The sequence below is a fragment of the Physeter macrocephalus genome, chromosome 11, assembly GCF_002837175.3.
Source record: "Physeter macrocephalus isolate SW-GA chromosome 11, ASM283717v5, whole genome shotgun sequence".
In the NCBI taxonomy this organism is placed as follows: domain Eukaryota; kingdom Metazoa; phylum Chordata; class Mammalia; order Artiodactyla; family Physeteridae; genus Physeter; species Physeter macrocephalus.
In genome coordinates this window covers 140,424,244-140,440,087 of record NC_041224.1, presented here as the reverse complement: position 1 = coordinate 140,440,087, position 15,844 = coordinate 140,424,244, and the positions used below count along the sequence as shown (strand labels likewise).

General features: G+C 41.1%; 1 long non-coding RNA gene across 3 annotated transcripts in view; it reads right to left on the bottom strand.

Annotated features, from left to right (window-relative positions):
• The window catches only part of LOC102989216 (uncharacterized), a 181,806-nt gene that overhangs the window by 137,033 nt on the left and 28,929 nt on the right, over window positions 1-15,844 (bottom strand). The window lies entirely within an intron of this gene.

Here is a 15,844-nt window from a genome sequence, read left to right as displayed (position 1 = left end):
AATTACTCTGAAGAAAAATAACTTTAAAATCCCAAGCAATAGCAAAGCAATTCAAGCATTTATTAAAACAAATTGTTCCAGATAAAATAACATAGCTGCTCTTGGCAAAATTATAAAGTTTGTTTAGGAAATTTTAGGAAATAATACAGAATTATATGGGGGAGGTCATTAATAAAATTCTGATATAGCATTTAATAAATGAAGCAATAAATAAATAAATCTGAAGCAAATTTAAATTAGCTTGGAAATAAACATTGTCAAATAAATTAAGTATTCGCTAAAATATTTTAAACAAAGGAAATTGATAAATGGCTCAGTATCCAACTGAGACAATATATTTGGCTGAAAATCTATTCTTTCTGGTCTCAATAAAAATTTTATTAATGACTTGGAATAGAGAATGAGCATTAGGTTATTGATATTAGTGGAAGTTTTGTTCTGAATAGGGAAAGATACACAAAGATACACAAATACACAAAGATACACAAATACACAAAGATCTGAAGGGATTGGCTCTAAAGCCAGAAAATGATAAGCTAGAGTCAGCTTAGAAAAATGCAAGCTACCATAGCATGAGAAAAAGAATTTGAAACGAATTTAATTCCATGAGAAAGCATGGGAATTGGTAATGCCAAAGAGACTCTACAGGGAATTAGAGAACAGTAAGTAACCACTTGAAGAATGGTAGGAAATAAAAGCAGGCCAAAGTCCTCCAAGTGCCATGTCTATCTCCTACTCATGGCAATCTGCCATAAGTGGATGGCAATGACTAGATCAGGTGAGCTTGACAGCCATTACCTAACTATACAGCCTGACCACTACCATCACAGACAGCAGGAAGAGAAACGGTGAAATATACAGCAGAACCTCGCGGTTGTTGACCCCTGCCTCACGCCAACACCTGATTTTCTTGTTTTAATTGAGGACCCATAGAAATAGAAGTGAATTCCGTTGCTATTGATAATAATTTAGTGAGATGGGGTTGATGGAGCATCAGACTGGGAGTCAGCAAATCTTCCACTGACCAGCCTGCACTTCCACCTTTGCACGACAAAGAGGTTGAACTGTAACACTCCTGAAGTCCTTCCAGCACTAAGTCTACATGGTAGTTACTTTGGTCCTTAGAAAATAAGCTGCATTTAGAACAAAGAGCCTGTAGTAAGCTTGTAGAATATATTACTCTGATAGAAGAGGCTGAATATATAAGTGGATTCACGAGAAAAAAATTTAAGCCTTTGAGTTCTTATTAATAGTTAACACAAATTGAATGTTTCCTATTGCTAGGCACTGTGCTAACTAAGTACTTTACATGGATTAATTCATTTAATGCTTAGAAGAATTCTTCAGCATAGGTATGATTATTATGTCCCCTTTACTGACAGTCCCACTGGGTCTCAGAGCGCTGTTAAATAACTTGCCCAGAGTTGCACAACTACTAAGTGGTAACATTCCTGGACAAAGTCTTCATCAGTCCTTGATAAACTAAGAAAAATAGGAAAATGGCATTCAATAAATACTCATTGAAGAACTAAAACGACAATGGGTACATACGTACAAGCACACTGTCTTTTGGGAGACAAAACAATGAGGAAAATGATATAACATCTGCTGAACACTGCTGAGTGCCAGGCACTTTACAAATACCCCATCTAATCCTCACAATAACACTCTGAGTTAGATAGTTATCCTCATTTTATAGGTGAATGAACAGAAGCCAGCCTTTCATTGCTGTGTCCCCACCTGGACAGCTATGCCCAGAAATGTGGCATTTGGGACTAGGTCTGGAGCAGAAGGGAGAAGAGATCCCAACCAGAAGAAGCCCTATAAGGATGTGCTGCAGTATGCTAGGCCCTCGTGGCTAAGTAACTAGGCATGTGATTGACCTGCCTACCATCTTCCTGTTTGCACCCCAGTCTCCCTTTTGGGAGAACCCTCATTTCGGTATGGTCGTAGTGAGAAGGGAAACTGCCACCTACTGCACCATGGATGTTAAAGAGGCCGGCCCTCCTCTCCCTCAGCCCTGTGCAGCCCTCCTTCTCTGGGAGGGAGCGGGTGCTCCTTGAGTTAGGCTGAGCCAAGTGAATGTTTGCACCCATCTGAATCCTGAGCATGTGAGGAAAGGCCAAGGCGGTCGGGGATCACACTCCTCACAGCTGTGCAGGTGGTATGCAGAGCAGCCTGTCCTGCAGGGGACCTGAGATGCTGACGATCTGTTGCCTGTCTTGAGGAGACTGGTTGCTTCCCATTCTTCAAGCTTGTTCTTCAGCTTCCCAGTGGTTTTGTGAGCCCAAAGATCTTTCTAACAAATTCCCTTTTGGTTTACGATAAACAGAGCTGGTTTCTGTTGCTTGCAACCGAGAATCCTAAATGGCACAGGGTGTGGGTAAATAAGTAAATGCAGGCATTCACAGAACATTTAAAATCCATTCTTGTCAGAGCACTTTCTCAAATGATAGCTTCTGTGCTCCAGCTTCCCAGATGCCGAAGGATCACTCCCTGATCTGTGACTGAACATGGGTACCAATTCACATCCTCTCATCCCCAAATTCCTCAAATCCCCCCTCTCAGCTCCACCAGCTTTAAAGCAAACGTTGTACAAAGCCACAGAATAATAATCAGTTTCTGCAGTTTGTGCTGTTTATGTCATTTTGACATTTGACCCCCTTAAAATGAAACCCTTTAGTGACAAGGTAGTTAAAAAAAAAAAAGAATGCTTTAAATACTGTTGTGGATATTACATGTACTGATACAGAAGACAATGCTCTTTAAATCAGCTTCACAATTGTCTTGCATGAAAAATGACTGCTCATCACTGAGATAAGTCAGTAAGTTTCCCCTCTTTTTCTATTATCTTCCTACACAGACACAGAAACACACACACTGACTCAAATACATTCATGTACAACTACACACCTTGCATTCTTTTTCACACAGATCTAAAGAGGATGGCAAATCCACCCCCTATGCTAACAGTAAATACTTTTCTCCCTAAGCAGAATAGAAGAAAATCCATTCAAAGAGTTCCACATTCTGAGATTCCATTATCTGTGCATTGGAAGAAGAGCTTCCTTGGGCTATTCTGAACTTTCTTCATGTAGGTCTCCACCTAAGTGGAGAAGCTGGGTGAGAAGATCTCTGGGAGAAGATGAGGCCAGGACTCTGAGGCAGGTCATGAAGAGAGCAGACACTCCATCCACAGGTAAGGTGGTGCTATCCGAGTGCTTGTGACTGAGAGAGGAGAAAAGGGTGTGAAGAAGAGCCCCAGGATGAAACCCAGGAAAGAAGCAATCTGCAGGAGAATGTTCCCTGAAAGCACATGGAATAAGAAATACAACACATTTCTCTCTGAAATTTATTATTCCTAAGAATGCTCCTTAGGGCATGAGCCCAGGAAGAGTTATAACTGGATTTTCTCTGACTGATTTTCCATGGATTCTAACATATATGCTTATATAAACAGAATGAAATAGCATATTATTCTACAATGAACCAGCCCATTAGAATAAAAAATAAATAAATAAAGCTTCTCTTAACTGCCTATTTGCAATAAGCACATTTTTTCCCTCATTTTGTCTGGCTGCAAGCCAGGATCTTTGCAAACTACCTCACTAGAATTCATTTTCATAGCATTTACAGCAAAGTATTGTATTGTAGGCCCTCTGAAAATCTAGTATAACCCAAAGTTAATAGAAGGTTCTCCTGTCCTTTGGAAACCCAGGAAAAATTGGCTCAAATCTCCAGATTCTGTGGCCTAGGGAAGTCCAGATTCCACCCCCAAGATTTCCACAAAGCACCTTAAGGGCCCAACTCTTGTGATGGTCTCCTGGCCTCCTGTGCTACCTGTACATGAACTCCAGGCCCTCTCATCAGCATCAACCTCTTTACTGAAGGTGTTGGGAGGGGGATGGAGGAGACATTTCCATCTCAGAAATTCCAATGGAAGTGTTGGCATTACAGTTAAGTGTGCTGCAGCCCCTCCATCTCTGGGGGCCCAAGGCCCTTCACCCCACACTCCCAGTCTGTTTTATGCACTCTTCCCCACCCATCAGGCATCATTTCTCTTGCCTTCCTTGATGAAGCACTGGCACTCACCTGCTCCCCAGCCTTGCATCTCATCTTCTGCCTATAATTGTTACTACCAATATCATGGCACCTTTTAGAGACAAAGAAAGTTACTCTGTGAAGAGGAATTCAGGTGCCAGGCATTAAGATTAAAAATTTTTGTTTCCCTTACTAGAGGGAACAAATGAGGGTAAAAAATATTACAAAGGGGAGGGAAGTTGACAGTAGGGAGTTGGGGAACTTCTGCTTGCCATTCCTTGAAATACACTCAAGGTGGCCTGGACTCAAAGGGTCTGATCAAGCAGGGCCTGAAAGGACTTTAAATGAGATGCAGACACTCAAGTTTCTCCCTGACTCATAGTGACCAATCCACAGCCATAACCTTATGCCCAAAGGCCTGTGCTATGGACACTTTTTACTTTTCTAGGTGAGATTCAAGAGTCCCAGACCTTTCCCTCTGCCTATTTTAATCTTTGATTTTCTAGGCAGTTCGACACAAGGTGTTGTTTTCCTAATACTGCAAACCCACTGCTGCAAATGTCAACATGAAGAACAATTTTGAAAAGTACCAGGCATTATGGAAAGGGTTTATCAGGAACTGGAAAGGTCGTAACTATCTCTTGAAAGAGAGAGAGAAACAGAGAGAAACAGAGAGACAGATAGAGAGAGACAGAGATGGAGAGACAAGGAAAGAAGGGGGAGAAAACACCTCAATAGAAGATAATGCCCTCAAAATAATAGCATCCAAGCTTCAAATAGCAGTGCACTGCCTTCTAATTTCAATTTGACGTGTGCAGAATTCTTTCTCTTCCAATGCCAAATCCAGAATGAAACATGCAATAAAAATTACTGCCTGAAACATGGTGATAGCATTTAATCCTCTGGCAACACATTAGAAAGTCTTTCAGCTTTAAACCGAGGACTGCCACACTGCAGCTTTGCTCATGAAATTATTTATTCATGCCTTGGTTTATAAAGTCCTTTTTTATATGCTTTCTATCAGCTAACAATGGGCTGGAGCATTTATGTTCACAGTCTGACAGAGTACACATTATGAGGCTGGAAGTTCGATGCCTGGCACAGAATTGCTGCCTGGAGGGAGCCGTGTTGTCTGCTTGAGTGGTTTCAGCATCAGGAAGCTGGCAGGGACTGTGGCAGGTTGGGGCACCTCGATGACCAGAGGGACAGCGTGTGGGGGAAGGCAATGAGGGAGGAAGGCGATATTAGAGCACTTGGAAGCTTCTGGCAACTGAGTCCACACGTCTAGGGCGGCATGTACAGAAGGGGAGAAGAGGACTCAAAGACTGCAGGATAAATCTCTCCATAAACCAATGTCAGTGATCATTAATTAGTAGCAATAAGTGCAAACCAGGGCTGCCTTCCTTTTTGTGAAGGTGAAAAAGGTGAGGAGAGAATATCGATTTGCTGAGCAAATTAAAAGTAGAAGCAGATTACAAAGGAAAAGTTATATACTTAAGAGACCCAACCGATTCAAAGCACTTTAATATGTATTTATGTACATGCAATTTATGTCTAAGGAAAGGTAAGGCTACAGTGGGGATAGAAGCTTATTAAGATCATTCTAAACCACTCATTAAAGCAGGACTACTAGTATATAATACTCGAGTAGGTTATCCCTTCCCTGACTTTTCTGACTTGGTCAATTCCTGCTATTAAGAATTTCTGTATTACCATATAACCTCTTTTCCTCAACATTTAACACCGTTAACAATTTAATTTTGTGTGTCTGTTTGTGTGTGTGTACTCCATGAGCACTCCACAAGGGCTTGTATTTTTTCCCTTCAGCTGGTACCTACAGAGAGCCTAGCACTTCCTACTGAAAAATGCTATGAATGCAATAAAATTACATATCTTTTAAAAATATTTTAATTCAGACTTTCCACTAAATATTGGTTGTAACAAAATTACACTAAAAGGTGTAGCAAACCACCAAAATGATAATAATGACTTATTGAAAGGACAAAATTATTCTGGTAAAATATTGACAATCATGGACAATGTTAAGATCCTTTTGCTTTTAATAATAAAATAATTTAAAAAATGGTAAAGCTCAGAACTCTTTAACAGTATGGTTATATAAATGTAAATACCCTGCAGCATAATCCAATGAGCTAAGTTTTCACCAGAATTAAGACAGTCTTAAATTTTTTTATCTTTATTGGCAAAGAAAATATATTGCTTTTCTCTCTCTTGAACTTTCTGGGGAAAGAGATCACCTTTCCACCCTCCAATAGCTCCATACTCCTGCAGCTTGCTTTGCTTCAGCCCACAGCTTTCTTTCTGCTCTCTGAGCGCTCCAAGCCTCCTCCCACCTCCGAGGGTTCGCACCTCCTGGCCCCAAATCTTTGCAGAGCTTGTGCCTTCTTTTCCTTCTGGTCACCCAGAGAGGCCTTTCCTGAAGGTGCTAATGATGCATGTCCCCACTTACCCTCTAGCACATACCTTGTTTCACTTGCTTATCGGCACTTATCCCTATCTAACGTTATCCAATTTGTGGGCTCATTGGTTTGTAGGCTTATTTGGGGTCTCCCCCCCAAGAATGCAAGGACCTTGAGAGTAGGGGTCTATATCTGCCTTAACATGTTAGTAGCCCCAGTGCCTAGCACGGTGCCTGGTAATGTAGTAGGTGCTTCATAAGTATTTACAGAATGAATGAATGAATGAATAGAAAAACAGACGAGGAAATAAGTGAGCCATTTTTACTACATAATATCAAAAGAGTTTGATAACATATTCTTGGATGGGGTGAGATAATAGTGACTAAACTTGCTATTAAAGTGTCAGCTGGGGGCTTCCCTGGTGGCGCAGTGGTTGCGCGTCCGCCTGCCGATGCAGGGGAACCGGGTATCCCACATGCCGCGGAGCGGCTGGGCCCGTGAGCCGTGGCCGCTGGGCCTGCGCGTCCGGAGCCTGTGCTCCGCAACGGGAGAGGCCACAGCAGAGGGAGGCCCGCATACCAAAAAAGTGTCAGCTGGGCTGTCCAGCTGTTCAAGCATCTAATCTCTTAGGTCAGCATCATGTATTGTGTACTTCAGCGTGCACACGCTTTTCTTTATTTGGCTCCCACAACTATCCCGTAAGTAGAAAGGGCAAGGACAGAGGCAGGATCACTTGTGTTTTTAACAGAGGAGGAAACTGAGTTCAGAAAGGTTAAATTATTTTCCCAAGTCATGCATGTAATAGGCAACAGGGCTGGGTCTCCAGCCCAGCCTTTGGCAGCTTTCCTGCTATACCATCAAATGTCTGTCTCTTTTGTTTCCAAACAAATCATTTGTTTATTTAGTTATTCTTTCAAGAAACCTAAATCGGGTACCTACTATTGATTGTGAAGGATTCTCTTAGGCTCTATGCAGCAATAAAGCTGTGCAGATAACAATTTCTCTCTGGAGAATCAAAATGCACAAATGACTCACCAACCTGAAGATATTTCAGTTAAGCGCCTTATTATCAGGAAAACCTCAATGTTATACAGGTAGGAAAAACTCCCAGCTTGGATAATACTGGGATGGGCCTCCAGGAAAAACAACTTTGTAGGTCTCCCTGGAAAGGTGGACGTGATTTCAATAGGAAAGAAGAAAAGAGAGGACATTCTAAGAAAAGGTTACAAAATGAAACAAGAAAATATTATGTTTTCAGAAATTAGTAAAGAGTTAATCAAAGGAAATGTTTGAACAGACGGGAAACTTTGGAGGTAAGACTGGAATTAATATTAAATGACAATTGCTGTTTGGTGCTTTTAACATGCAGGAATGGGTTCTTTTGAGTCTTGTAAAATGCTAAGCCAGTTGCCATAGAAATACAGTAGTCATTATGCCATAGAGGAAGTCAGGCATCCCAGCTGGTGAAGGAGGGGGAGGGGGAAAGAAAATGGTATTCTGAGGCCCCAAAATTCAAATTAACAGAGGTCTGTGGCCAAATTTATTCATTTTTAGAGTTTGAAATTGTATGAATTAAATGCTTGGTATGAAATATCTATTTATGGTAGAATATTTTTTTGTACCCAGAGAATCTTAATTTAAGTTTCATGAAGGTAAAACGTGAGAGAAATATTTATATTTGCTTGGGAAAGAAAGGAATTATTTCCATGATTATTATTTAGTTAGTAAGATTCTACAGCTGTATATCTAAATAGATCTATAGAGATACAGAGATATAGGACAGAAACACACACAAACACACACACCACCGTGCTACCATTGTCACTGGTGTATGAAAAGACAATTTAGGCCCTGACAGCATTTTCCTCATATCTTGGTATACGTTCAAATTCACTCTTTACAATAGAATCTAACATTTTAATATCAAACTTGAGTTAATTTACGTTAGTGGAACACTTACAAGGTGATCTAAGAGATGGGTGGTGAGAGGTTTTTACATTAGAGATGTGGTTTTCATAGAGTGAGTAGGTGGGTCCCTGCATTTTCATAGACAATGCTAAATTCGCATTACACTCCTTGGTGCTTTGCTAAATATCAACGACTGGGCTGTTTTATTCTGGATGAAATTTTCTTATCATTGTGGTTGTCAGGAATGTAGACTATGGAGTCAGAAGGAAATGAACTCAGATCCCAGCACTGCCACATATTGTGTGATCTGGGGAAATAATAATCACCTTTCTCACTGGGTTGTTGTCAGGATAAAATGAATTAAAATCCACATACAGTGTTTTCGAACAATATCTCGCACATATTAGCCACTTAGTAATCATACATGTTAATAATAACAATAATTACATTAAAAACAACAATGATGATCACTTTTTGAGTAAACAGTATGTTCGATTACCTTAAATACATTATTTTTAATCTTCACAAAGACTCTGTGAGTTAGACAATATTATCCCATTTAACAACAACAACAAAAAAACCTGAGGGTTATAGGGATTCATAGACTTACCAAAATTACTCCAATGGTAAATGGAGGAGCTGAGCTTGGACCCATACTTGACCTACTTTGTTGATTTTTGTTTTTTGTTTTTTTACTCTGTTGTCACTATAATACCGTGAAGCGCCTCAGGTGCCTCAGTAAGGCTTTCTTTCCTTTTGTCTGGAATAATGGCTCATAAATATTATGACATAAAAAAAAGCTCAAATGATGCACCATTTACTGAACAGAACATAAGAGATCTAACAAAGGAATTAAAGAAAAGAATACTGTGCAAGATAAAGCCTGTGCAAGTAAGCGAACAAAGAGACAAAAATAATTCTTAGCTGGTGGACCATCTGACAGTCATTTATACCTGGCACTGGTATAAATAAATAGAAAACCGATCTCTGGCTGTATTATGGTTAAATTATTTGTGTACTACTATTATCATCTCTCTATAAGCAAGATAGTCCCAATTTGACCAAGCCAAGATGAGTAAGTTACTCAATGTTCATCACACGTGAGGGAAAAGACTTCTAGACTGATTTTAAAACATTACCAAATGCCAAAATAACAAACCTGAATAATGTAACCGTTTCTTCTTGATTCTTTACAATAGAGAATAAAGACTATGTAATCTTCACTTCATTGCAATAAACTTTAGGTCACCTTTAAAACCTAAAATGAATATTTTATGGGTGGCATAATTTATTCCAATAAAACCTCCTTTATTTACTATGTTATTCGGAGACTGACTAGGCAGGACCTCCCTGAGAGACAGTGTGTCCTGGTGGTTAAGAAGACAGACTTGGGTTCCCACTGCATTTTTACCATTTACTAGCCAATAGATTGTACACATTAGCTAACTTTCTAAGCCTTCATTTTTTCATCTGTGTGGAAGTGATAATAAAAAAAAATCTACCTCATGGAGTTATTATAAAGATTAGGAAAGATAATACATGTGAAGCCCTTATTTCAGTGCCTGGCCAGAATAAGTCTTCAATAAATATTAGTGGTTGCTCTTTTTAGTATGGAGAAATAGAACGATACAGCAGAAGCATATGAGATTTGGATTCAGACAGACTTTGGGTAGGATATACAAGGCCTCATTCAATTACTTACTACTTACGGAACTAAGCAAATGCATAACTGTCTTCCAGGAAGAGACTCTTGGAGAGGTTGGATTCTTTCTTGGAGGGGTTAGAAGGGTAGCCAGGGTGGATCTTGGGGAGGGGAAAAAGATTTCTTTTTCAGGAAAGCCATGATAATGTACAAGTTGTCATTAATAAATCTTAATCCTAGCAGAGATATTCAACTTTTAAACAGGAATAAAAAGTTCTCCCAAAAGTGACATAGACCAGAAAGCTGGCAGGAAAAAGATTTTTGATTCATACAGCTAATGTGTGCATTGAGAATCACATTCAGTTGTATGAATTGTTGATATGCTATGACGTGCTCTACAATCCCAACAAGCCTAGAAAGAATACATGTCAAAAATTATAAAGGATTGGAGATTTTACTCTACTTGCAAGCTAACAAGTTAGCCAACTACAGCTTCATGGATGTTAGTGGAAGACACAAGACTCCTGGGTCAGAGATGAAGGACAGTTCATTACCCATAGCAATAGCAGTAGCTAGAGCACTAGCATTCATTTGTGCCAGTTCCTCAAGCCCCAATTCCCAATTCTGAGGCCACGTGAAGAGGGGCAGATAACGCCTGCACGTGTAATACGCTGCATCACAAGAGAGGAATCCTGAACTGAGAGAATCTTTTATAACAGGTAGAGAAAGTGCCTGCCCCTTTCTCTGGAGGCAGACATAATCTTTATTATACTGGACAATAAGCATGGCTGTACTTTGCTCAAGAGGGAAGCACTATCTTTAGGCTTATCACCACCATTCTTGGAAAGATTGTCCAGAACAAAGGACAACCAGCGTCTCTGCTCACAGACATACAGAAATGTGAGACCCATGGAGAGTTGTTCCCCAATGATACAAGACAACGTATATAAAATCTCCTCAAGTCATCCCTGTTGGAAAAGAAAATGCCACTCAGAAAAATCTCTTTAAGATTGTGAAACCTATATATCAAGGCTTCATTTTCCCCACCCGAAGTTCCCGTTGTCTAAAGCTTGGCTGATCACTGTAGGAGCCAGCACTAACAATTTACTTAACGTCAGCTTTGTGGAGCCAGAACACACCCCTTCTGATCTGCCAGCTGGTTTGGGGCCGGATGCTCTGCATCCTCACAGCTGCCTCGATTGTGTTCTTTGTAGTAGGTGAGTGATACCCTAATAATGAAAAATGATAGGTAATTTCTTTCTCTTGAACCCTGTTCTCTACCGACAGTCTGAAAAATCAGAAGACTGCTTATTTCGACCCACTCTACAGTTGCGCCATTGCTGTGGGAGGAACACAGTGTCCTGGTCCTGACGGGGTGTCTCCATGGGGAACCCTGGCTTATATGGCTCCCAGGGGATGGCAGCAGGAACTCGGACAAAGAGGCAGATCTCTAAACCTGCCCTGCAGCTCCTTCCTTGGAAGTGGAAGGTTGCCAAGACAAAGATGGCCTATGGTTCTTTTTCAGGAATTCTCCTTTTACTGTTAGATTTCCCAGTCCTTCCCAACAGGAGTCATTCTTAGAAAAGCATCAGACATCAAACAAATTTTACCTTTGTGTGGCTCAATCTCTCGCTTGGGTGAGGTTGAGTGGGGGGAGACTTGAGTTTTAAGCCCGTTCGTCTAATGAAGAAATAAGTCAGTGTCTTCAGTTAAGAATAGTCACAGCAAACTCTTGCATAGCATTTTCCAGGTGCCAGGTACTGTTCTAAGGGCTTGGCATATAGTTACCCATTCAATCAAGGTTATTATCTTCATATTATAAATGAGGAACTTGAAGTACAGAGAGATTATTTTTTTTACAGAGATATTATTAACTCCAAGGTCACACAAATAAGTGGCAGAGCTAGGATCTGAACCCAGGCAGTCTAACAGCAGAGTCTGGACTGTTGACCACCAACCATGACAGCCTGTGGGATAAGAGAGTGTTACCCCCATAGTCAGCTGGCACCACCCTATAGGTTGAACTCAAGTAGTGCTTATTGGTAAATTAATGGCTTTTTGATGTGTATGGTAGAGAACAAACTTGAGTTTAGAATGGAAGAAAGTTAACTCCAGCTATAAAACAGAGATAACAACTGCTTTTCCAGTCCAGATATAAAGCAACAGAAGTCACCCATCAAAAATGATTAGCACAAAGAGCCCTTAAAAATAAACCATTAATAAGGTAGAACTGAGGTTTATTTTTTCAAGTATTTGAAACTACATTCCCTAAAACAATGACAAATTACATCTCCATCAAGCACATGGTAATTGAAGCCCTAAGCTCATAAATCATCATCAAGAGGCCAGAATGCCATATTGCACCTGGTTTGTTCCCTTCTGAAGGGACAGCTGCAGTGCACCCATCCTTCCTGCTTCCAAAGACAGGACACCACTCATTCCCCAGAAATTATTTGAAAAGAGCTGTCCCAGATCAGGGGTCAGGGACAATCAGATGGTGCTGAAACTACGCCATTTTGAAGCATCATAGCTACCAATTTCCTATTGTATTTCCTTATTTTCCTATTATGACACTTTAAGAACCCTTCTTTGCCACATTTACACCTATGCTCATCAACACCCAGAGTGAAGAAGTGACTCGAGAAAAGCTACTGAAAGCTGTATTTCTAATGTTTATGTAACCATGTCATATATGCAGCTGGCAACCCCCTCCAAGTGTTTACTGTCCAAAAAATTAGTTTCTGGTTCCATTTATCATTTGTGATCCATTCAGCATTTATTTGGCAGCAGATGGAATCTCATGATTGCCCAGATCCTGCTGTCACCTCCTACATTCACACACACACACACACACACACACACACACACACACACACTTAAAATCACAGAAATCAAAGGGGACTTATAGATAATTCAGTTTACACTGCTTATTTTATAGATGAGAAAACTGAGGTCCAGAGATATTATGTCTAGTTAGTCATTGTATTAGTCCCCTTAGCTGCAAGCAACAGAATTTCATCTCAGACAAGTTTAAACAAAAAGAATAATTACTGGGCTTCCCTGGTGGCGCAGTGGTTGCGCGTCCGCCTGCCGATGCAGGGGAACCGGGCTCGCGCCCCGGTCTGGGAGGCTCCCACGTGCGCTGGGCCCGTGAGCCATGGCCGCTGAGCCTGCGCGTCCGGAGCCTGTGCTCCGCAACGGGAGAGGCCGCAGCGGAGGGAGGCCCGCATACCACAAAAAAAAAAAAAAAAAAAAAGAATAATTACTATAGGGATATGAGGGGAGTGCCTCCAGCATCCCACGGGCAAAAACACTGGCAGCACAGAACCAGGTAGAACCAGGGATTCAAGCCCTGTCTGCAGCCTCAATTTCTCTTTCCTCCACTCCTGCTACTCCATGTGCTTTTCTCTCTTTCTCTCTCACCCTGCTTCCTTGACTTATGCAGATGAAGTTCAAAGATTCCAGGGAATAATCTCACTGACCCAGGCCAGCTCAGATGCCCATCCCCCAATCAGTCACCCACAGCCCAAGAACATGGTCATATTGTAATGTGACTGCTTTCACTGCAATAATGTTGTTGGGAGAAAATTCCCAGAAAATGGGTATGGGACAAAGTGTTCTGGGTGAATCTAGAATTTAAAACTCCTTACTCTTGGTTGAGTTGTCTTTTCTGCTTCGGCTCTCATCCCATTACCTGCAGATTAATAATTTAAACATACGCAGAATCTGCAGAATCTAGAAAACTACTTCCTTGCCCTCTGAGGCCAACCCTCTGTTCCCAGTTTTCTATTGATCACCTCCTATTCTTAATGCCACAAACGGAAGCCAGCCCCTCCCTTCATGCCCTACTTTTGCCCTCATATACTTTTTTTTTTTAACATCTTTATTGGAGTATAATTGCTTTACAATGGTGTGTTAGTTTCTGCTTTATAACAAAGTAAATCAGCTATAGGAGTATAATTGCTTTACAGTGGTGTGTTAGTTTCTGCTGCATAACAAAGTGAATCAGCTATATGTATACATATATTCCCATATCCCCTCCCTCTCGCATCTCCCTCCCACCCTCCCTATCCCACCCCTCTAGGTGGTCACAAAGCACCGAGCTGATCTCCCTGTGCTATGCGGCTGCTTCCCACTAGCTAACTATTTAACATTTGGTAGTGTATATATGTCCATGCCACTCTCTCACTTCGTCCCATCTTACCCATCCCCCTCTCCGTGTCCTCAAGTCCATTCTCTACATCTGAATCTTTATTCTTGTCCTGTCCTGACCCTACGTTCTTCAGAAACTTTTTTTTTTTTTAGATTCCATATATATGTGTTAGCATATGGTATTTGCTTTTCTCTTTCTGACTTACTTCACTCTGTATGACAGACTCTAGGTCCATCCACCTCACTACTCATAACTCAATTTCGTTCCGTTTTATGGCGGAGTAATATTCCATTGTATATTTGTACCACATCTTCTTTATCCATTCATCGGTCGATGGACACTTAGGTTGCTTCCATGTCCTGGCTATTGTAAATAGAGCTGCAGTGAACACTGTGGTACATGACTCTTTTTGAATTATGGTTTTCTCAGGGTATATGCCCAGTAGTGTGCCCTTTTATACTTTATACATCCTTCACTTATTCTCTTTGCCCCTTTCTCACCCTTAGCCTGTTTCTGTGCCTCACCACATCTCACTCCACCTTCTCTGATGATGAAATGGAAGTGACCATGGCAGAGTAAGTGGGAGCTCTTTCTGACTCACCATCGCCATCCCCTCCCCTTCAACACCCACTCCTTCCTTCCTTCCCTCACGCTTCCCAGTGCTCTCTCATCTCTTTGCTCCTTTTTATTTTCTTTAATTGAGTTCTTCTCAGCCCTTCTCCATTTTCTTGCCACAATGACCCCTTCCCCCCACTGTACTTACTTTAGGGTTCCTCCCACCCTCTACCGCCACCCACCTCCGAGCCATGGCCTCCAGCATAGGATGGGCTGTGCATCCCAGGTCTTCACTCTCCCCCCTGTACTGACCCCACCCTTGCCTCAGTCAGGCCAACCTGAAAGTGGGTGCCTTCAAATGCTCTCTGGGATGAACAATAGTAACAAAAGGAAAATGGAACAGGAAGATGTAAAGATTTATACATACAAATGTAATTCAGAAATGCAAATGTATGTATATTCTTTAAAAATCAACTTTTAAAATACTGAATATTATGATACTTTTATTTCCAAATTTTCATGCCTTCCATAAAGATATTCAAAATATTAAAATTACATTGCCACTAGGAACCTATCTTTTTCCTTGAGAATTATGGGCATTTTTATGCTTTCCACCAAGAAAAAAAAAATCTAGTAATTCTAATTCTCCAAGAGTTTCCTTTTTGAACAGGCTATATATTCCTTATAGATCAAATCTATAGTCATGCTGCCCTACTTTCTTTAATCAGTGTCTGAGTAGAAAAGAATTACTGTATTCAGAAGAAGCAGCAGTATGGCAGAGGGCAGGAAATCTGGTGCCCTGCATGACATTCCAGATAAAAGTTCTGGTTCAGAGCAGACTGCACTATAAAATATCTCCCCATTTTAAAGTGGAGATGATACATGAAAAACTTGGGTTCCCCCAAGTAAATGAGTTCTTTGGTTGTTCTTCACCATACAAAGGTTTCACCAAAAAAAAAAAAAATTCTTTACTAGTTTGCTACCCTTAAAAACTTAAAGCAGGGCTTCCCCGGTGGCGCAGTGGTTGCGCGTCCGCCTGCCGATGCAGGGGAACCGGGTTCGCGCCCCGGTCTGGGAGGATCCCACATGCCGCGGAGCGGCTGGGCCCGTGAGCCATGGCCGCTG